Raw genomic sequence first — 23290 nt, 5'->3', positions numbered from 1 at the left:
AAATGTTTATGCAGCCAACATAGGAGCACCTCACTACTTAAGGCAAATGCTAAGAACCATGAAAGGGAAAATCGACAGTAACACAATAATAGTAGGGGGCTTTAATACCCCACTTACACCAATGGACAGATCATCCAAACAGAAAATAAATAAGGAAACACAAGCTTTAAATGACACAATAGCCCAGATAAGATTTAACTGATATTTATAGAACACTCCACCTGAAAGTGGCAGAATAAACTTTCTGCTCAAGTACGCACGGAACATTCTCCAGGATAGATAACATCTTGGGTCACAAATCAAGCCTTGGAAAACTTAAGAAAATTGAAATCATATCAAGCATCTTTTCTGACCACAACGTTATGACACTGGAAATCAATTACAGGAAAAAAACTGTAAAAACCATAAATACGTGGAGGCTAAACAGTGCATTACTATATAACCAAGAGATCACTGAAGAAATCAAAGAAGAAATAAAAAAAATACATAGAAATACATGACAACGAAAACGCAAAGAGCCAAAACATATGGGATGCAGCAAAAGCAGTTCTAACAGGGAAGTTTACAGCAATTCAATCTCACCTCAAGAAACAAGAAAAACCTCAAATAAACAACCTAACACTACATGTACAACAACTAGAGAAAGAACAAAGAAAACCCAAAGTCAATAGAAGGAAAGAAATACAGATCAGAGCAGAAATAAATGAAATAGAAACGAAGAAAACAACGGCAAAGATCAATAAAACTAAAAGCTGGTTCTTGGAGAAGACAAAAAAACTGATAAACTCTTAGCCAGACTCACCAAGAAAAAAAGGGAGAGGACCCAAGTCAATAAAATTAGAAATGAAAAAGGAGAAGTCACAACTGACACCACAGAAATACAAAGGGTTATAAGAGACTACTACAAACAACTATATGCCAATAAAATGGACAACCACAAAGAAGTGGACAAATTCTTGAAAAGGTCTTTTCCAAGACTGAACCAGGAGGAATTAGAAAATACAAACAGACCCATCACAAGTAATGAAAATGAAACCGTAATTAAAATCTTCCAACAAACAGAACTCCAGGACCAGATGGCCTCACAGGTGAATTGGATCAAACACTTAGAAAAAAGAGCTAACACCCATCCTTCTCAAACTCTTGCAAAAAACTGCAGAGGGAGGAATACTACCAAATTCATTCTACAAAGCCACCATCACCCTGATACCAAAACCAGAAAAAGATATCACAAAAAAGGAAAATTATAGACCAGCATCACTGATGAACACAGATGCAAAAATCTTGAACAAAATACTAGCAAACAGAATCCAACAACATATTAAAAGGATCATACACCATGATCAAGTGGGATTTATCCCAGGGATGCAAGGATTATTTAATATATACAAATCAATCAATGTGATACATCATATTAACTAATTAAGGAATAAAAACCATATGATCATCTCAATAGATGCAAAAAAAGCTTTTGACAAAAATCAACACCCATTTATGATAAAAACTCCCCAGAAAATGGACATAGAGGGAACCTACCCCAACATAATAAAGGCCATATACGACAAACCTATAGCAAACATCATACTCAATGATAAAAAACTGAAAGCATTTCCACTAAGATCAGGAACAAGACAAGGATGTCCACTCTCGCCACTCTTTTTCAACATAGTTTTGGAAGTCCTAGCCATGGCAATCAGAGAAGAAAAAGAAATAAAAGGAATCCAAATTGGAAAAGAAGAAGTAAAACTGTCACTGTTTGCAGATGACATGATACTATACATAGAAAATCCTAATGATGCCACCAGAAAACTACTAGAAGTAATCAGTGAATTTGGTAAGGCTGCAGGATAGAAAATTAATGCACAGAAATCTCTGGCATTCCTATACACCAACAATGAAAAATCAGCAAGAGAAATTAAGGAAACACTCCCATTTACCACTGCAACAAAAAGAATAAAATACCTAGGAATAAACCTGCCTAAGGAGGTGAAAGACTTGTACTCAGAAAACTATAAAACACTGATGAAAAAAGTCAAAGATGACACAAACAGATGGAGAGATATACCATGTTCTTGGATTGGAAGAATCAATATTGTGAAAATGACTATACTACCCAAAGCAATCTACAGATTCAATGCAATCCCTATCAAATTACAAAAGGCATTCTTCACAGAATTCGAACAAAAAATTTTACAATTCGTATGGAAACATAAAAGACCCGGAATAGAAGCAATCTTGATAAAGAAAAACGGAGCTGGAGGAATCAGGCTCCCAGACTTCAAACTATAGTACACAGCTACAGTAATCAAGACAGTATGGTACACAATAGAAAGCCCAGAGATAAACCCACGCACATACGGTCACCTAATTTATGACAAAGGAGGCAAGAACATACAGTGGAGAAAAGACGGCCTCTTCAATAAGTGGTGCTGGGAAAACTGGACAGCTACATGTAAAAGAATGAAATTAGAACACTACCTAACACCATACAAAAAAATAAACTCAAAATGGATTAAAGACCTAAATGCAGGCCCAGACACTATAAAACTCTTAGAGGAAAACATAGGAAAAAACACTCTTTGACATAAACCACAGCAAGATCTTTCTGACCTACCTCCTAGAGAAATGGAAATAAAAACAAAAACAAACGGGACCTAATTAAACTTCAAAGCTTTTGCACAGCAAAGGAAACCATAAGCAAGATGAAAAGACAACCCTCAGAATGGGAGAAAATTTTTGCGAATGAAACAACAGACAAAGGATTAATCTCCAAAATATACAAACAGCTCATGGAGCTCATTATCAAGAAAACAAACAATTCAATTAAAAAGTGGGTGGAAGACCTAAATAGACATTTCACCAAAGAAGACATACAGGTGGCCGAGAAGCACATGAAAAGATGCTCAACATCACTAATTATTAGAGAAATGCAAATCAAAACTACAATGAGGTATCACCTCACATTGGTCAGAATGGCCACTATCAAAAAATCTATAAACAATAAATGCTGGAGAGGGTATGGAGAAAAGGGAACCCTCTTGCACTGTTGGTGGGAATGTAAATTGGTACAGCCTCTATGGAGAACAGTATGGAGTTTCTTAAAAAACTAAAAATAGAACTACCATACGACCCAGCAATCCCACTACTGGGCATGTACCCTGAGAAAATCATAATTCAAAAGGAGTCATGTACCACAATGTTCATTGCAGCTCTATTTACAATAGCCAGGACATGGAACCAACCTAGATGTCCCTCGACAGATGAATGGATAAAGAAGATGTGGCACATATATATACAATGGAATATTACTCAGCCATACAAAGAAACGAAATTGAGTTATTTGTAGTGAGGTAGATGGACCTAGAGTCTGTCATACAGAGTGAAGTAAGTAAGAAAGAGAAAAACAAATACCATATGCTAACACATATATATGGAATCTAAAAAAAAGAAAGGAAACAAAATGATACATGTATACACTACTGAATGTAAAATAGATAGATAGTAGGAAGCAGCCGCATAGCACAGGGAGATCAGCTCGGTGCTTTGCGATGACCTAGAAATGTGGGATAGGGAGGGAGGCTCAAGAGGGAGGGGAGGGCTTCCCTGGTGGCGCAGTGGTTGAGAGTCCACTTGCCGATGCAGGGGACACGGGTTCGTGCCCCGGTCCGGGAAGATCCCACATGCCGCAGAGCGGCTGGGCCCGTGAGCCATGGCCACTGAGCCTGCGCGTCCGGAGCCTGTGCTCTGCAACGGGGGAGGCCCGCGTACCGGAAAAAAAAAAAAAAAAAAAAAAAAAAAGTGGTGTTTGTAACTTGTTTAAGGCTGAATTCCAAATGCAACCTATGGTTAAGTTGGAAGTTTTCTTCCCGATCCTTCTATTTAGCATAACAAGATTTGATGGTTCAACAGGTGTCCTACAGCCCCTCGGGAGAAAGGCCAGCCCGACTCTGGTCACAGATAATGGCACCTGTATCGAGATTACACCAGGAGGGCAGCCAAAGCCTTTAGGACTCACTGGCTTTTAAGGTTAAAGCAACTTTTTCATTCATGTTAACTCAGGTACTGCTGTCCTGAGTTACCCTCATTTCCAAGCAGGGAAAAGAAATTCTAATAAATAGGTCCCTATTATTAGCCTTCCTACTGAATTCCTAATAAGAAATTTAAGAAACTACAAAGGAAGCTGAGAAAACTAATGCATCTGGTAATGTAAAAAAAGAAAAAGAGATTCATTTCAATTCTCTAACCACCTCTCCTGCTACCTCTTCACATCAAATTCCCTTCTGCATACCTACAAAAGTATGTTTTTTAAATTCTTGTTAAAATATGTTTATTAAGCCAAATAATTTCAGATATACTGATGGGAAAACAAATTTTGACATAAAAATGGATTTAATGTGGATCGACTCTCTCACTTGGGATTCTTATGCATATTCATTGATAATGAGAAAAAGATGCAATTCCCAAGGTACAGAGGACCGAAGTTCCAGGGAGGGGCTAAACCCTCTGGGAGGGAGCGCAGGGAAGCCTGCTCAGAGGGAATCACTGCTGGAGACCCCGTGAACTTGAGGAGGTGCCAGCCCACGTGTAGCAGCATCTCCCCTTTGATTCACTCTGAGCTCAGTAAGTGGGTGCCAGCCCCGGCTCAGAAGTGCTCCGGCGGGGCTGAGACTCTCACAAAACAGGAAGAAGTTCCAACTGCGTGACCGTAAAACTCATCATCCCACCTGGGAAACTGCTGCCATGTAAGGGGCGAGAAGACACGTGTCCTGGGCCCGCACTGGGGCCGGGCCGCGCAACCGTGAGCCATGGGGCCTCTTCCTGCTTGCTGTAGGGTCCGCAATAAATAACTGAGGGAGGGGTGGGGGGAGGCAAGCTCTCCGGAAAGATGACTTCCTTAGACGTGCCCGGCAGTACCCCATCTAAGTGGGCTGAGACTCAAAGCTGTAGGCCATGCAGGCTGGGCAATCTGCTTTCCTTTCTCCAAGCCTCTAACTGCTAAGTCCCTGACAGCGAGGAAACAAGAGAGAGATAGATAGATACCGATCTCTCTACTGGGAGGCCCAGAGAACATTTTTTCACAATTAGTAAAGAAATGCAAATGGACGTATAGAAAGGCACAGAGCAATGCAGCAAGGACAGTTAAATGAAGGGGTGCGTACTCACTCACTCCCCAACCCGCACCTGCAGGACCTGCTCAGGACTGCACCGAGACCTCAGCGCACCTGCTGCCCAGGTGCTCAGGGCCAGCACAGGGTTACAGACAACTTCCTTCCAAGGTAGAGATGGCGCAGACCCGAGAGGTGCGGAGGACAGTTCAGGAGGAGTGTATAAAAGCTACCCTTCACCACCCCTCTCCCCCACGTTACACTGATGGATATCACCTGAAAGCCACGGTGCCACGACTCAACACGGAACTTTCTGCCGAGGGACTAATGTGTTTAGTGAGGAGTCGGGGCTGGAACCTGGCTGCCCAGTCTGCACTTCCCAGCAGGGAGAGCACGGAGGCCACTGAGTCTTTCTGCACCCGTGACTCCTTATCTGTGAAATGGGTCAGATGAGGATCCCAACGATACCACTCACAGGACTAACAGCACCTAGAACGCTAACTACTATTACCACTGACCTCTGAGAAAGCAGCTTATTCTCAGACATACACATTTGCTAAGTGCTTTTAAGTAAATGGGTTTGGGGAAATCTTGCCCATTTACCTGAAATTACTGCATTCTATAAGGAGATGTGTCACATGCAGTTATTGTCAAAAGCCACACACACCAAAAAAAAACTTATTTTTTAAAATCAACAATTAACTTTGGCAATTTCCTTCTCCTGGGACTGACTATAAGTAATTTAAGGAACTATAAGGCAGTTCAAAAGTCAGAATATTCTTCTGCCTAAGAGACTGCAGCTTATCCTGACCCCTTGGTCACACTCCCCCAACCCAGGGGCACCCCGCTTGCCCCTGGGCCTTCTCAGGGTCCTGCTCAACCTGTCCTACTGTAGAAAGGGGCGAATCAGAATATAATAATAAATAAAAACAGATGAGCCCAAAAGTCACACGAAATGAACAAATTTTGGGGGGAGCTATCACCTCCTCTAACTAAAATGGTGACAATAAACACCTTAATAACTGAAAAAGTGCTCCCTTTCCAACGTCTTTCCAGTTCACATCCCTCTACTGTCAGAAGCCTGTCCACTGGAGTGAGAATCCAGTCGCTCTCTACCCCTGTGAAGCTACGTGGCTCAGACCCGAGGCCAGAAAGCACAGACCACGCTCCAACCTCATCTTCCACCTTCGGTCTCTCTTTTTAATACACAATCATCTCTCGTTTTAATAGATGATCAAGAAAAAACAGGATCTTCCCACTCTGCCCAGACACATGAGAAGCACTGCAATGAACAGCTAACTGTGACCCAAAAGCTGCTGGCCTTCATGTGTCCACTGTCCGAGGCTGCCACCCCCTCGGCCCACTGTGGTGAAGGCAAACCCATTCGAAAATAAGTTTTTAAAGTGATGAAAACCCACACTAAGTTTCCTTTCATTCTTTGCAAAAGCAAGCCCAGATGGTTCTATGGAAGCTCACAGCATGACATCAGTCAACTCTCCAAAGGTACCACCTCGAAACCTCAAAACAGGAAGAGCAGTGGGTGCTATTATAGGAGATAACTTCCAAGAGCCCTGATGGCTTTAAATATTCGATTATTCACTGCACTGTAAAACAAAAAGGGTTTTTAATCAATTTTTCTAATTCTTTCAGCTACTAAAATGAAAAGCCCAGGCAAAAACAGGCCCCAGACTTAGAAGAGAATGTCAGGCTGGTCTGCATGAAGGTGTGTATGTGTGTTACGTGTATATATTTGAAACCACCATCCCGTTTAGGAACCAGAACCCTAATTCCTTAGAAGTCTTCCCCACGCCCTAGCCTGATGGTACCACCTCCTGGCTCTGGACATACCACTGTGCTGGCATTTAGGATAAACATTCCCTTGCTTTTCTTTAGAGTTTTGCCATTTATGAATCTACTGCTACATGATATATTGCTTCTTTTACTTGTCTTTGGACTTAATACGAAAGTAATCCTACTACACGCGTTCTCTTGTCACTTGATCCGGTTTGGATGGCTCATCTGCGTTAATCTGCACCCTGAGCTTGGTTTAATGCTCCATTCTGTGACTACACCATGAACTTATTCCTGCACTCTTGTTCATGGTCATTTGCTTTGTCTCCCATTTTTGCTATTATAAATGATGCTGCCTGAACTGCCGTGTCCACGTATCCCAGAACACACTTTCAGAGCATCTCCAGGCAGAGGGATCGGCTAGGGGAGAAACTGCTGGGTCAGCGTTTATGAGGTGATGCCAAATGTTTTCCCAAATGGCTGGACTCCACATCTTCTCTAAAGCGTGTACTGTCTGTCAGATGAGCCCGAGTATTTTTTTAAGGATGCAACCATTTGGTACCTTTTACCAAAATGAGTTGAACAAGGAAACAAAAACAAGCATGTTACTGGACAAGAGATTAGTTTGAAATTATTTTTAGGTTCTAACCTCTCTGAGCTAACAGAACAGTAAATTAGATTTTTACATTTTGTCCAGAAAGTTTGAGACCGAAAGAACAGGATACCCCAGGTGTTTCCCTTTCTATCTCTATCTCAACTGAATTCCCCTAATAGTTCCTCCTATTTAAGATTCCTTAAGAGGGCTTCCCTGGTGGCACAGTGGTTGACAGTCCGCCTGCCGATGAAGGGGATGCGGGTTTGTGCTCCGGTCCAGGAAGATCCCACATGCCGTGGAGCGGCTGGGCCCGTGAGCCATGGTCGCTGAGCCTGCGGGTCCGTCCAGAGCCTGTGCTCCGCAACGGGAGAGGCCACAACAGTGAGAGGCCCGCATACCGCAAAGAAAAAAAAAAAAGATTCCTTAAGAGTAATTGCCAAAAAGGAACTGCTGCGGAGACCTGCACAGAAACTCGGTCACTAACCGCCAAACAGCCTGTGTTCCAAAACTCAGTTAGCAAGTCCGCCATTACTGGATTTCAGGAATGGATTTTCCCACAGCAATAATGCCACAGGTTGGTCTTAGGGTCTCAGGGATTCCAACAGAAGCCTATTTAACACACACAGTAACCCATCTGTGCTACTGGCGTAGAGGCTGGAGCAGAACTGGGGAGGAGGAGTGGAGGCCAAAAGCACAGACCTTGCTGCCGCTCCCAGGGGCGACAGGGCCAGGCAAAGGCACAAAGCGGTCCTCGCCTTCCTGCCCTCCCGCCTGCCAGGCCCTCCTCCCCAGGCTCCTCCTGTGGGCATTTTGCTGGACTGCACGGCCCAGACCAGCCTACCAGACCTCTAACACAGCAAGCAGATCTCAAAGGCTTGGTGGCAAGACCCTTCTGCACGCTTAAAAACCACTGAGGATCTCAGAGAGCTTTGGTTTCTGTGGGTTCTGCCTGTCACAGTCCAGCCACATAATATCTAGACATCGAATATCTATGTTAAAACCTAAAACTGAGAAAAAAAAATTTTTTTTTTTTTGCGGTACACGGGCCTCTCGCTGCTGTGGCCTCTCCCGTTCCGGAGCACAGGCTCCGGACGCACAGGCTCAGCGGCCATGGTTCACGGGCCCAGCCGCTCTGCGGCATGTGGGATCCTCCCGGACCGGGGCACGAACCCGCGTTCCCTGCATCGGCAGGCGGACTCTCAACCACTGCGCCACCAGGGAAGCCCTGAGAAAAAATTTTAAAGATTAATTTCTTGAAAAGTAATGAAAGGGACTTCCCTGGCGGTCCACTGGTTAAGACTCTGCGCTCCCACTGCAGGGGGGCATGGGGTTCAATCCCTAGTCATCGGGATAAGATCCCACATGCCACACAGCACAGCCAAAAAAAAAAAAAAAATTATATATATATATTTTTTTAAAAAGGAAAATAATGATAATAAATCTATTACATGTTAAAGTAAGTAAGACTTTTATGTGTCATAGAAAGTAAGACTTTCTATTTAAAACTCTGTATTTCCAAAATCTACCAGGAAGAAGGCTGGCAGTGTTTTACACTTTTGAGACTGGCTTTAATGTATGCTTGGTAGAACATCGAGATTCTCACATCTGCTTCTGCCTTTAATCTGCTGTAATGTTAGGTGCCAGGCAGCCACTGGGAAACATCACTATACACTCTGGAAAGAGTGAGAGTGAGGAAACGCTCAGACTCTATTGGCCTATTGTGGAAACAGCTTTAACTCACAGATCCCCTGAAAAGTCCCTGAGGAGCCCACGGGATCCTGGAGGCGCACTGTGAGATCCACTGCCCTAAAGCAATGTTCTTCAAATGCTTTTGCTGAAGAATTCCATCACCAAAGAATTTTACTACATGTCCCCAATTATGTTTAAGTGTACTATTGTACCAGTCTATTGTATACCCCCAAATATAAATTTGAAAATAATAAGCTATACATAAATATCTTTCAAAAGCTTTTGCTATTTTCTTCCCACACTCAGGAGATCCTGATGCACACACACCCTGTGGTGAACAAAGAGCTCCCGTCGGCCCTGGAATCAGCATTTCCTTTTCTTCAGCCAAGTTCCTCTTAACTACCGCTAGACAGTGATCTGACTGGGATAATCTGCATCAGGGACTAAAAATCATGCTGATACAGAGGGTGCTTCCTTGAGCAAACTTCCCTGAAGTTACATGGCTACCTGTAACTTCAGGCCAGGCTCTTCCAGTGGGTGAAATGGTGGCCGTGTGCACAGCTGGACCCTGAGTCCAGGAGCCCCGGGTGTGCAGGCCAGTCCTGCCTGGAGTCTGCCTGGGGGCCAGCCGCCCTCCGCTGGGCCTCCTCCCCTCCCCACAAGCTTGGCAGAAGTGGGGAAGGCTGCACACCTGCCCAGAGGCAGGACCTCGTCCCTCCGCTCTCCTGGCAGGACGGCAAGAACCGCGCCTTCTGGTTCACAAACAAAATAAAATAAAACCTGGGTTTTATTAAATTTTAATAAAATGCTGGGTTCACACACAGGCAGCCCAGTCTAAGGGGCGTACTTCAGATCTGGAAAGGTCGGTTTTAAGGAACGTTCAAGCAATGGCTTAATCATTTCCTGGGGGGTACTTCCCTGGTGGTCCAGTGGCTTAAGACTCCGCGTTCCCACTGCAGGGGGCCCGGGTTTGATCCCCGGTCAGGGAACAAGATCCCATATGCCGCAACTAAAGATCCCGCATGCCGCAACTATAGGACCCAGAGCAGCCAAATAAATAAATAATTTTTTTTTTTTTTTTTTTTTTTTTGCGGTACGCGGGCCTCTCACTGTTGTGGCCTCTCCCGTTGTGGAGCACAGGCTCCGGACACGCAGGCTCAGCGGCCATGGCTCACGGGCCCAGCCGCTCCGCGGCATGTGGGATCTTCCCGGACCAGGGCACGAATCCGCGTCCCCTGCATTGGCAGGCGGACTCTCAACCACTGCACCACCAGGGAAGCCCATAAATAAATATTTTTAAAAAATCGTTTCCTGGGCTCTTCTGTCATCTTTTGTCCCTTCTTCCGGAGGTGGCAACAGAGAGCACAGGTGCCCCTTGGACCAGGCCCCGCATCAAGAACAGACGTGCGTCCCTCAGTGACGCAGGTGAGGCTGCCTGAGGAAGCGAGGTCAGCCTCTCGGAGCTCGCCTGCCACTCTGGCATCCTGTGCAGGACAATGACAGGCCTGGCCCTCAGCGGGTGCAGAGCAGCACATATGCTTAAGTCAAGGAGGGGGGGGGCCTGAGGGCGGGTGGCGTGGACAGAGGCCAGGCTCTGGGTCAGGCCGGTGGGATGGACAGTGAGGAAGGGCCGGAGGAAGAGCGATCGTGAAGGAAAAGCGATCGGATCTGTCGACAGACAAGAAATCGGAGGGACGGCCCACTGAGCCTTGCACAGAAGATGCTTAATGTTTAATGACACGAAATCCCGAACAAGACACGAAACTACACGACTGAGTATACAGTGAGAACGTGACCCTTTCCTTTGTAAGTAAGTACAAACAAAGCCAAACTGGTATTTTTATTTCAATGTCTTATTTTGCAGGATCTGGTTAAGGCTAAAATCACAACAGCTTGGGAAGAACAGCTCTTGAAGGTTGGCTCCTTCAGAATCTCGTGCTTATTAGACTTTACTGTCGTCTCACAGGCTGGTCACCCCCATAAATGAAACTGTTTACCAGGTGACCATACAGCGGTGATGAGCTGCCAGCCGCTGGGGCACCTGAGCTGCCATGACTGCTGTCCCCCAACCCCTACCCCTGGTCTCCTCTAATCCTCGACCTCGGCGCACCCTTTCACCAGGCAGTCACCTCTTATTTCGCCAAGAAGAGCAAGGTTTTAAGATACAAGCTCACGTTTCTTCCCTTCTGCATCCAAATGCCCCTACTGCTACCTTCTCTCCCTCCTGATTTTAGAGAAGAAACAGGCACAGTCTTTTCTCGAATCATCTCTCCCTGATCCCAGGGCTTCTGTCGGCACCTGCTTCGTCCATTAATTAGGCACCCCCCGGACCCCTCTGCTTCCCTCTGCAGATGGATTCCAGGCCCCAGCCATCCACCACAGGGACAGTCCCCACCTCCCAGGGACACTGCGGGGACTCGGTGAGGGGAGGCACGTAAAGCACCAAAAACTGCCCGGCAGTGGTGCTCTGCAAACATCAGCTCGATAAATAAAAAGACAGGATACCCCAGCTCCCCACTCCCCAGTCCTGAGCTGCACCACCAGGGGAAGAGAGCCAGGCCATCCCAGCCTGTGGCGCAGCAAGGCCACACGGTGGCCAGTGGCCACGCAGACGGGGAAACGGTGTGCGTGGCAGGCAGGCGGGCACGCGCTCCTCTCCAGCTCCCATCTACTCGGGCTCCAAATTCTCCAAATAAGGCACTTGCGGAATCTGGGATTAAGGTGCTCTGTTGTTACCTTATGTGCAGCCCATAAATGCTGATCAAAATTAGTACTGAGACAGCTTTAACAATAAGGTCCCCAGAGGCGTGAGGGCCCCCAAATCAAGGACATCTTATAGTTGCTGAAGTATTCCAGGCAGCTGCACCTAACCACCAAAATCACATTACGCAGAATGCCAGGCCCAAAGAAGCAAAGCTGTCCTGGGGTCACTACGCCCCAGTGGGCAGGGGCTCACCCTCCCACGGACTCTTCACAACTGGCAAGAGAACCACCAGGGCGGCGTGAGGAGGAAAGTTCTGAACCTAATCTTTCCTTCAGGGAAAAAATAAGCAGAGGTGAAATGCAAGGTGCCCCCCAGCCTGCCTGTCTTCTGTGCAGCAAAGCTCCCCACCCCTGCCACCGGCTGCAGTTTCCTCTGTAATTGTGTTTCCGAAGTTGTTAGCAGAACCTAATGAGCACATGCAGGGAAACTGCTTAACCCAGAGCTGAACAAACAAGGGCGCAGTCCACGGCAGCGGTCACTGCCCTAAATCAACAGGATGGAGTGACGCCCACGGAGGAAGGGCAACCGAAAGGCAGCACACGTGGTAGGATGCGTTCAGTTGGAAAGGATGTGCTTCCATGTACATGAGGCTGCTTGCAGCATGGCCTCTGGGCTGTACAGGCTCAGGTGAGCTGCTGTCAGAGCTCAGGAGAAAGCAGTGGAAGGAAGGGGAAGCCCGAGCTTTGTGCATTTCACCCTCCTAATAAACAGGCAAGTGGTTGCTAATGGCAACAGTCCCCTCCCCCAATCTTAAATGCATGCACACAGCCGGCTCCGCTCTCTACAACATGCTACTCTGGTCATTTTTCTGCAATAAAGTCACACACGCCATCCAGGTGCGCGAAGGCACACGCATGTATACGCGGGTGAAGGCCAGCCTTGGTGAGAGGAGCAAGACACTGAGAGAGGAACGCAATTTCATTTCAAATGCACAGTCGTCTGGGCAGCGCAGAGGTATCCGCGTGAAGACAGTGACGGCATGCTGGCCACGTGGCCGGCAGTGAAAAAGATTACATCATCCCCTTTGTGCAGAGATGAACTGCGGGAGAAGCACCGCTCGCTAGTTTAAGCAGCACACAGAGCTGGGCTAGAGGAGGCTACGGTTTCCGTTGGCAAAAATCTCCCTTCTTTCTCCTTTGTGTCGAAAATAAAACATGCCCCCAAGATGATAAAAATCAAGCAGCTTAGTTTCACCAACAAATTCATATTTATCACTTCTCTGTGCCTTCTGAAGCACACTGTGTCTTAACAGGGTAATTCCTAAAATTGGAAAGGGAAAAAAATAGTTTTTTTTAAATAAACTAGGTAAGAAATCGGCAAAACATTTGTTCTTATTCCAGACTGCCTTCAGCTCCCCATCCCGGGCAAAGTGGCGTATTTACCGATTTATACCCGGTCTCCGCGTTCTCGCCGTAAGATGGAGCTGCTCTGGGTGTCACAAAGCTAAGCCCGTCCGTGCACGTCCCCCAACAAGCCCCCAGGCAGGTTGTCACCAGGTCCAGAACCGCTCTGCTCATTTTAAAACAATTCTGTTAAACGGACAGGCCAGGAGTCAGCTCAGAATGACGTTACCGAGAACTCTGCTCACAAAATGCGTCCTGTAAGCAAACACGCCTGCCCTTTACGGTCGCACTAACCTCACCTCCGGCCTTGGTGACAAAGTATCTGTGCCGAGAGGTCTGTCCAGCTGCCTGACCTCGACACATGCAAATTAAACACACAAAGGGCCAAATGAAGCCTGAACCACAGGACACATTTTCCTCAGTAATCTCCCTCGTCTAAAGCCCAGAAAGTTCAGCTGTTTTTCAAGCCGAAGTAATGAGGAGGGTGCCCACCTGACCCCCTCCCTTTTCAGCTGGAAGTGATGGGCGCAGGAAACAGGAAAGTCTAACCAATGTCTGACCGTCATGAGCTTCAGAACAACACCATCTCTCACCCTGCATTTAGGATGGCTCTAGAGCCCAGATAGCAATAAATCACAAATAACTGTCATCCTCTCCACTTCCAATCTGCTTTACCATCAAGGCTCCCTTACACATTCCCACTGCTTTCTTCAATGGAGAAGCCACGTGTCTGCCTCTGAGAAACAACACACAGGTCAACTACCTACAGCCAGCCTGCCCCTCTGTGGACCTCGAGGTTCTTAGCAGGTCCAGGCCGCCCTGTCTAGTCCCCACCTGGGGACTGTGTCTTGCTCACCTGTGTTGAGCCCAGCACCTGTGCCAGGCACTTGGCAGATTTTTCAGGGGGCTCAGAGTAGCGGGAGAAATCATCACCTTCAGAGGTGATGAACACTCAGGCTTGGACTCAAACCCCCGAAGTACCATCTGCAGGTTAATAAACTCCTTAGAGCACCAGGGTTACCTTCTATCAAATGAGGATAAGAATTTCTCATGTGCAGACGTACGCAGAGCATTAAAGGAAAAGTCAGCACAGTATTGAGCACCAATAGTGTCCAGCCAGTGTCAGCTCTGAAGACGCTCATCTGTTCCAAATCAGAGCCTAAAACGGCAGTTCCTGACCACGAAGAAGACTGGAGGAGAGGTGCCCAGTGGTCCGGGCAGCCACCCATCCTGGGTAGCGCTAATGAGGGGCTCACCCTCAAGGGGCGGAGGCACAGCACAAGCTCCCTCTGTTCAGGCAGGACCTGGGGCTCCTCTGTCGGCCCCCTACAGCACAGCACGGGGTGCAAGGACACTGCCTGGAGCCCTGGCTCCAATATCTCCTCTATAGTCAATCTACCCATTAACATAAAATTAACTATCAAAGTAATGAATGGTTCAAATCAATGTATTTTACTTTCCTGATCTACTCAATGTCACTTAGAAGTGGCCGTCAATGCTACTAAAATACATTCAACACACTTCAACAGCAGCTGTCTTAACAAAAGGGTATGACACAGGATTTCAGTTACCTAAAGCCTAAGGAAGGACATTCTAGTTCTTTCTAATTAAAGGGGTGGCGGGGAGGCTATAACATAAATGCATGATTCCTTCAAAATCTCCTTTATCATCTTAACTTGGTGTACTTATTACTGACTTCTAACCCTATGATTTCCTAATACACTACAAAGTAGAAGATGCATTTAAATTTCCCACACTCAAAAGTTAAAAGCAAGCAAGACAAAAAGGCGGCAAGTAGTCCATCTTTTTTACTAAGACGTCTAAGTTTACAGAGTCTAACTCATGAACTTTCGTATGCTCTCTCAGCACGGACTGTCAAGTCTTCAAACAAAATCAAGATTCATTTTCATTACTACAATGAAAACTCCTACATTACAAATCTACACTGCATATGTGTGTGTATGCATGTGTGTCCTATAAGAAACCTACCACAAAATTAGTGCACTTTCCAAAACAAGGTTCAAATGATTAAGAATTTCTTCAATGTAACTTCAATTTCTGAGTTAAACTATAAGAACGAATTCCTTTAAAGACTTTTTTTTTTTTTTTACCGTAACGGGATACACAAATTAGCAAAACTGTTCATGTAAAGCTGTGTATCACTACATTTGTAAATAAATTGCACATTATTAAATTTTTCCATAATTCAGACTGATCTTCCCTATAATTCTGAGGTTTATACCCATACATCAAAACAAGGGATTACAGCAGCGAAGTCCAAATCCCCAACGGTGACAGTAACAGGACCTTCCCATTTTCATGAACTTGGCTCAGGCCTGAAGCCAAGGGCAGAAGGGGGAAGAGCCCATGCGTTCTGATGCCAGGCCGAAGGCGCATCTCTGTGGGGTTTCCTGGCGCCAGCCCCCTGCTCAGCAGGCTGAGGTGGGGGAAGGAGAGAGGGCAGCAGACTCTGCAGCCCGCCCCTTTCAGTTTGGGGGGACACACATCCTACTGTTGTGGGCAGAGGGACCAAGGAGAGGCCAGGAGTGGGGTGAGGGTCTCAGCAGAGGGGGACGGAGCAGGGTGCACCTCCAGGGGAGACTCTGGCGGGGAGCTGCAAAAGGTCACCTGGAGTGTGCCTCGCCAGCACTTGGGGACATTCTCGGAGGCTGGGAGGGAATGTCTCTGACGAAAAGAGAGACAGATGCAAAGGCAAAATCAAGGTGATAAGGCTTCCCTGGTGGCGCAGTGATTGAGAGTCCTCCTGCCGATACAGGGGACGCGGGTTCGTGCCCCGGTCCGGGAAGATCCCACATGCCGTGGAGCGGCTGGGCCCGTGAGCCATGGCCGCTGAGCCTGCGCGTCCGGAGCCTGTGCTCCGCAACGGGAGAGGCCACGACAGTGAGAGGCCCGCGTACCGCAAAATCAAGGTGATAGTAACAGCCAACAGATGTCACCCTTTTCCTTCCCCTGTCCCTAGCTGTCACGTGGAGGGGAGTGTTGGGGATGAGTGGAGGGGGGACGGGAGAGAGGAGAGCTGAAGAATAAACCAACAGCCCCTTCCCTTTGGCTGCTCTGCAGAAACAGGAGGTGGCAGGCTAAACTGGGGAAGATGAGAGTTTGGAGTTGGATGAAAGAGTGATATTTTGGGTTAAACTGGTCTGGACCCTTAATACCCAGAGCATCCCCATCCTAAAACCCAGAAGAGAATTGACAGCTATGGGCCTACCTGAGAAGCTAGCAAGAGGTGGAGGCACGTGAGGCAAAGCCAGCCCATCCCTGTTTGTTCCATCCCATGTCCCGACAGTTCAAGTTAAAGTGGCAATGAGATTTTATGGACAGACTTGTCATTTAAAAATACTGGCAAAGGACTTCCCTGGTGGCGCAGTGATTAAGAATACGCCTGCCAATGCAGGGGACACGGATTGGATCCCTGGTCCGGGAAGATCCCACATGCCGCGGAGCAACAAAGCCCATGCGCCACAACTACTGAGCCCACGTGCCACAACTACTGAGCCCACGTGCCACAACTACTGAGCTGGCGCGCCTAGGGCCCATGCTCCGCAACAACAGAAGCCACCGCAATGAGAAGCCCATGCACCCACCACAATGGAAAAAAAAAAAAAAAAAAAAGAGCCGATTCCATAGGCTGTATCATTTAATTAGAATGGGAATCATCTGGCAAGTTGGGCTTCAGGAGGTCAAAGCCCTGGCTGGCAGTGGTGACAAGAAAAGCACAGGCCGGCAGTCATCCTGGATCCTGGAGCACCAAGCAACCCCCAGCCCTGCACACCCTTTGCCCACGTGTTCTTCTCAATGGCCTCTGTGTGCACAGGCGGAGACGGCCTTACAATCAGCTCCAGGCGCAGAAACGGTCTGTTGCAAAGGCCGCAGATCCACACAGGGAAGCTCTTCTACTCCAAGGCATCGCCCATTCATTCCAGTAGAACTGTTCCCAGCCTGGGCCAACATACACCATCATTACACAACGACAAGCACAGCTCTTAAGAAAACACGATTTTTGTTAGCAGCTGCCTCAAAAATAATCTAAGCCCTTCTTTTCTTAATTCAAAAGTGGAGGGCGGGGTGTAGGGACTGACTGCAAGCACTCCCCCGAATCAGAAACTTCGTTGTTGCCGAGAAAGACTGAGCCATTTGAAACCGTCCACTGTTCTAGCTGAACTAAGAAGCATCAGCAAAAGAAGGGCTCAGATTTCTGGGGTTTACTAATGTAGAAATTATGCCAGCATTTTCAACAGGTGCAAACGAGCTTTCACAATAACCAAATTTAAACACCATGGACAAGTGGATCGACCACAGGATGGCACGTGGATATTAAAAGTTGAGAATGGTGAACGCTGAGAACAGTTCCACAGGAACTATATTAGAGACACTGTGTCACAGCAAATGCTCCTTGTCACTGACCCAAAAGATGCACTAGCTTTTACAAACTTTATGTCAATATTTTAGGGTCTGCTGCAGGGAATCTTGAACATGTAGCACTCAACGTTAAAATACTCAACTTCAGGCTGGCACGCACACGCCCCGAACCTCATTCTCTCTGCGCTGCCAGCTCTGGTGACTGCAACCTGCTATAAGAGCCGGACCCATTCCTGAGTGACCTGCCAGGGTGCACCAGGAATCGCTACTCCCTAAGCTGACGACAAGGAACAGAGCACGGAGCTCCCAGGCCACCGCCAAGCGTGCTGCTTCCTGCTACATGGGCTTCAGCGAGGAGCCAATGTGGCTGCGATCCCACTGGCCCATCAGAACTTCAAATCTATTTTAATGGTCCCTGCTTATTCTTCTAATATTCTTAAAACGATAGTTCAGCGATATCACAGGGTAGTTTGATTTCTAGGAGGTGGCCTGAAAGCCTAGTCACTAAGTATCAATTCTATAGGAAAGCATATTCTAGAATACAAATAACCAATTCAGAAAAGTTGGCCATAGGTTGCTTGTGAGTATTCTACATATTCTACTGTGAAAACTCAAACATCTCTGAGAGCCGTGAAAGAAAGCATCAATTCCCATGTCCTCTCCCACGTCAGAGACGAAACTCAGACTTTTCTACGGCACTGGCCCCACTTACAGCAGACACAGCTGAACCAAAGACAGAAATCCTACGCACTTCTACGCCCAATGCTGTCAATTAAAAAGGCAATCACAACTTCAGGATGCATTCCCCAAACTGGCAACTTCAAATGCAAAATAATCATCCTTATGAAAAATAGGTTATATTTTTTAAGGTATTAGGATCTACTTACATGAAAGAAACATCAAGCCCTGTGTTAAAAGTGCTCTATCCAAAGGCCTCAAAATTTTTCCATGGTGTTTTAATTTCTTCATTTTAACCAATGGACCTGAAGCATAAAATGCTAAATGAACTCCCCTCTGACAAGCAGTGAGTGAGCAGTGCAGCCAAGCAGGCCCCGCGCAGGATGTGAGTCACCCCTCCCTGGAGCAGCCCTGCTGCACATAGGTGGTGATGGGGGACTAGCTAGTTTGTGGAACAGCAATGGGAAGCTCAGACAAAGCCTTTGCTATTTTTTTTTTAGAAATATCCTCTGTTTGATGAATTAGGAGGCTCTAGGCTACTGGCATGCCTATACCAAAAACTAATCACACAAGATAAAAACTAACGAAGAATGTACACAAATAAGGGAAAAAATCCTGCCAGCACACAAAAGACAGTCAATACGGTCTTTTAATGCACGTAATTATTTTCATGACATATGTTTTCCTTCTAAATGTACGAGAAAAGTAAATGCTGGGGGGAAAAAACTAGTTTGGCTTATAGCCTCCTGCTGAATAGTTTTTTTTAAACCCAGAAATTACATTTATTATAAGACACTGTTTTGTCATTATCATCTCTATCCGAAGTGCTATATCATTCCCAAAATTTTCTAATTCAAGAGATTCCCATAATGAAACTGGCCATTATAGTAGGTACATGGAAACTCTTTTCAATCAAGTGCTACAAACAAAGAAAAACCAACCAAGGACTCTGGAAACTAAGAACAACTTAATGGGGGTAGGAGGAAGTTTACTAGCATTGAGGAATATAGCCTCGAATCAAAGTGAAACTTTTTTTTTTTTTTGACCACACAGCGTGGCTTGCAGGATGTTAGTTCCCCGACCAGGGATCGAACCCGGGCCCCCAGTGGTGGAAGCCCTGGACCGCGAGGGAATTCCCAAAGTTAAACTTTTTTTAAAGAAGAAAACACAGGTTGAACGTTGAGGAATGAGGGTAAATGTGAACGAAGAGGAAAGGAGAGTGACGGCCGCGGCAGGGACAAGAGCGCAAACGCCCAAACGCTACAGGAAGCAGAGAAGCCTGAGAGTTCGAGCCACAGCTCAGGGGTCAGAGCGCCCGGGTCTCTTCACTGGGCACACCCTGCCCCATGCTCCTCCCCCCGAGGAGGGGAGACGGTGTCCACCCCACACCTGTGCACTCGCGGGTGCAGCCGAGGGAGGGGACTCCCCCTGCTCGTCCCTGCGTGTCTGTCCTCAAAGTCCCCTCGGCTGGAACTCAACGGACGAGGTGACTCAAAGCGCACCTGTAATTCACCTTCCCAAGTGGAGAGGGTGGCGCTGTGTTTGCCATCGCTGGTTTATTCTCCCACAAGGCAGGGGACGGTGAGAACTTAAGGGTTTGCTGACAGAGCAATCACAGAGTAGATAAAAAGGTCCCACATTATTAGGTTTTCCTCCTAATATTCATTTGTGAGAGAGTGTGGATACAGAATCAGAAACTCCTCTATGCCTGGCAGACAACACTTTATTTTCCTCTTGTGAGGACTCCCCAAAGGAAAAACCATACCAATTTTAATCGTATTATTAATCATAAAAATTGACCAGACTTCAGATTTACATAGGATTGGCCTCCTATGTGTTCTCGGTTAACCACACAGTCTATGTAAGATACAAAGGATGAGAAAAGATAGTGATTTACTGTATCTTTACTGCATACACAGATACATACACTCATGTTGTAAGGCCATGTTAACGTAATGGAGAAAAGAACTTGCCATCCGTCAGCTGAAAATGTGGAGTAGAACAATAAACAGGTGGTTAAGAGCACGATTTGGATTCCAAGCCTGGCTTTGCCACTGGGGAGCTGTGTGGCCTTGGATAAGTCACTTAACTTCTCTGTACCTCAGTTTCCACATCTGTTAAACGGTACGTCCCCCTTGTAGCGCAGTAGTGTGGGTCATAGTTAACACAAGTCAGGAGTTCAGGCCAATGCCTGGCACATGCTAAGCACCATAAGGCCTGTGGCTGGTTGCTGTTATTCGGAAGGCTGTTGGGATGATGTAGTTTACTTTTAATTATATAATTATAATTTAATTTTTTAGTGAAAATTATAGTGCTCAAATATATTACACTGCTACAAAAAATATTCCAAACTTGCATGGAATATAATTTGTCCCACATGTGGCATCAAGAGGCTTCACTACTCATAGAACGAGCGCACCCTAACGTGCTAACGTAGAAGCAAATAAAATTACAGTGTCTGAGCTAAGAGAAGAAACAAGAAATAAAATGATCAAATACATGTCTTAGTTGTTACTGCTTTGCACTCTTCAAATTGTGTTATTTAAAATCATAAAAGAGAATGCAAAGAACGCTAAAAAATCAGTTTTAGAACTGAAAAGTTCTCTATATCCAACAATATAAAAATCAGCCTATAATAGGAATCGAGTTTCAATTAAATAAAAGGTTCTAAAAACTTTTTTTTAAAAGCACATAGTCTAAAGTCAGGACCAACAGCTGGTCCTACCTACTCCCTCTCAGACTGCTCGCAAGGCATCTGATAAAGATCATTCTAGCTGAGTACTTGTGTTACTATGTACAGATTTTATAATCATACTAAATGATTAGTAAAACATCCCAAAATCTGCCTACTTCATAATTTCTACCTGGTTTCCCTAAATCAGTATCATTTAATTCCCTATTATGATATAAGGCAAATTTATGATGTTCAAAGGATAATTATACATCATTAATTATAAATTAAATGTATATGAGATTGGCCCAAAACAAGGCCTATATTTTTTTTTTTTTTTTTTTTTTTTTTTTTGCGGTACGCGGGCCTCTCACTGTTGTGGCCTCTCCCGTTGCGGAGCACAGGCTCCGGACGCGCAGGCTCAGCGGCCATGGCTCACAGGCCTAGTCGCTCCGCAGCATGTGGGATCTTCCCGGACCAGGGCATGAACCCATGTCCCCTGCATCGGCAGGCGGACTCTCAACCACTGCGCCACCAGGGAAGCCCAAGGCCTATATTTTTAAGTTAATATGAAAGAGAGGTCTTTGGAAAATATTCTTCTTTGAATGAAGCCCTCAAACTGTTGTAGCAGTCTTCACCAAAAATAAGCTCAGTAGGAAAAAAAAAAAAAGCCTCGATTTAACAATGATAAACAATAAAAAAAAAGAGAATCAAAGTGACATTTTTGTTTCTTTCAATGTACTGAAATGAAATGCACTGCTATTTCCCTAAAACACTACCACCAGTACTTTAATCACTCAAGCTCTAGGGACCCCAGAACTACTCTTACAAACTTCTGTTTCACAGTTTAGGAGAAAATAATGTAAATTTCAAGTTTTTATCATATTATATCCAAAATAGATTTTGCCAACAGCTTTAATGAAGAAATCCCATCTTGACTATATGAAAGGGGAGGGAGGTGGCGTAGAGAGAAAAATCCAAGTTTAAGATCCTCTAAAATTCAAACCAGTTAGTAGACTTGCAGAATTTTATCAGATATTGATAACTGGGGTCTTGTCTTCTATGACTTAGAACTTTCCACCTTCAGTGAAACACAGGTAGTCTTTCTCTCTCCCCGTCTCCCGAAAGCCTAGAGAAGAAGCCCACACACCCCGCCCCAAAGGAGGCCCGCAGCCTGCCTTGCCTCCTGTGTCAAAGGACGTGGTACACACGCCCACTGCTTGCAGCTGAAAGGGTTTTGAAAAACGTCTGGCTGCTTCACAGATGCTTGGCTTGGCTCTCCTCCCAAATATGTTTTTAATGCTGATAATGCTTAAATGCAACTGTTCACAGCAAGGGAAAGAGTGAGGGGAATGAAAATCTGCTGTTATATAAAAAGGGGAGGGGGGGACGGGCTCAGGATAACAGCTTAGCTAAAATTTTACAGTGATTTTCACATAAATACATCAGTCCTTCCTCATCTTCCTGCCACCAAGAACCCCTTCTTCTTCATTTATCCCCACTGTGAAGCTCATGATTTGAAAGCATCTCCCTACTGAATTGCATTTAGTAGATAAAAGCTGACCCCATTTTTAGAAATCATTTATGTTAGAATAAACCAATGGAACCACGTTGCATTCATAAATGCAAATAAACTTCAAGCTTCATTTAGTTTCTAAAGCCTTATTCCAGAAACCTGTATGATTCCTATTAACTTTTATTATTACTATTTGAAAACCTGTTACTCACAGACTAAAGACGAAATCCTGTAAAATAGCAAAACTTAGGTTTCAAAGGAAGAAAAGCCAGGCAAGGAGTTTAGAAAGGAACGGTTATGGAGACAGGGAAACCTAGGGAACGTTCTAGAAGATGGAACTCTGGGGTATTCCCAAATTTATCAATTATGTGTAAATTACTTCAAAATCAGAAAAATATTCCTTCTGCTCCTATCACCATCCCCTCCCCCGCAAAATCCTTCTTTTAAGGAGAGTCTCAAAGTCTCAAACTTCAAGGGACCTTCCCTAGGGATTGGTGGGGGGGGACTGCTCCCCTTTTAGACCCCACACAGCTCTCTATCCACCCCTCGGCATTCGCTGAACTGAAATCTGTACTTCCATTAGGAATTTCACGGTCATGTATGTTCCTCTATCCTCCCCCTCAACGAAACGTGAAGGCAGACAACGGTGGAAACAATGTGGGTTTTTAGAGTTGGCTCAACCAGATCAGAATTCAGGTCTACAGCTGGGAGGCCTTGGGCCTCAGAGTCCCCATCTGAGAAATGGGTGGCACCTCATG

At 45.8% G+C, this 23290-nt stretch overlaps 1 protein-coding gene across 15 annotated transcripts in view; it reads right to left on the bottom strand.

The window, feature by feature from the left end:
• The window catches only part of TRIO (trio Rho guanine nucleotide exchange factor), a 372206-nt gene that overhangs the window by 253538 nt on the left and 95378 nt on the right, over positions 1–23290 (bottom strand). Inside the window, exon 1 of one of the 15 annotated variants that reach the window (XM_079917618.1) lies at positions 13327–13975. The exons of the other annotated variants lie outside the window; for them this stretch is intronic. The gene's annotated coding sequence lies outside the window, so the exon portion shown is untranslated. Of the gene's footprint in view, positions 1–13326; positions 13976–23290 lie in introns of those variants that run through there. 15 annotated transcript variants of the gene reach the window in all.

Source organism: Stenella coeruleoalba (genome assembly GCF_951394435.1).
Source record: "Stenella coeruleoalba genome assembly, chromosome: 3".
Taxonomy (NCBI): domain Eukaryota; kingdom Metazoa; phylum Chordata; class Mammalia; order Artiodactyla; family Delphinidae; genus Stenella; species Stenella coeruleoalba.
Note: the sequence above shows the minus strand (reverse complement) of the source record. Positions and strands in the feature narration are given on the sequence as shown.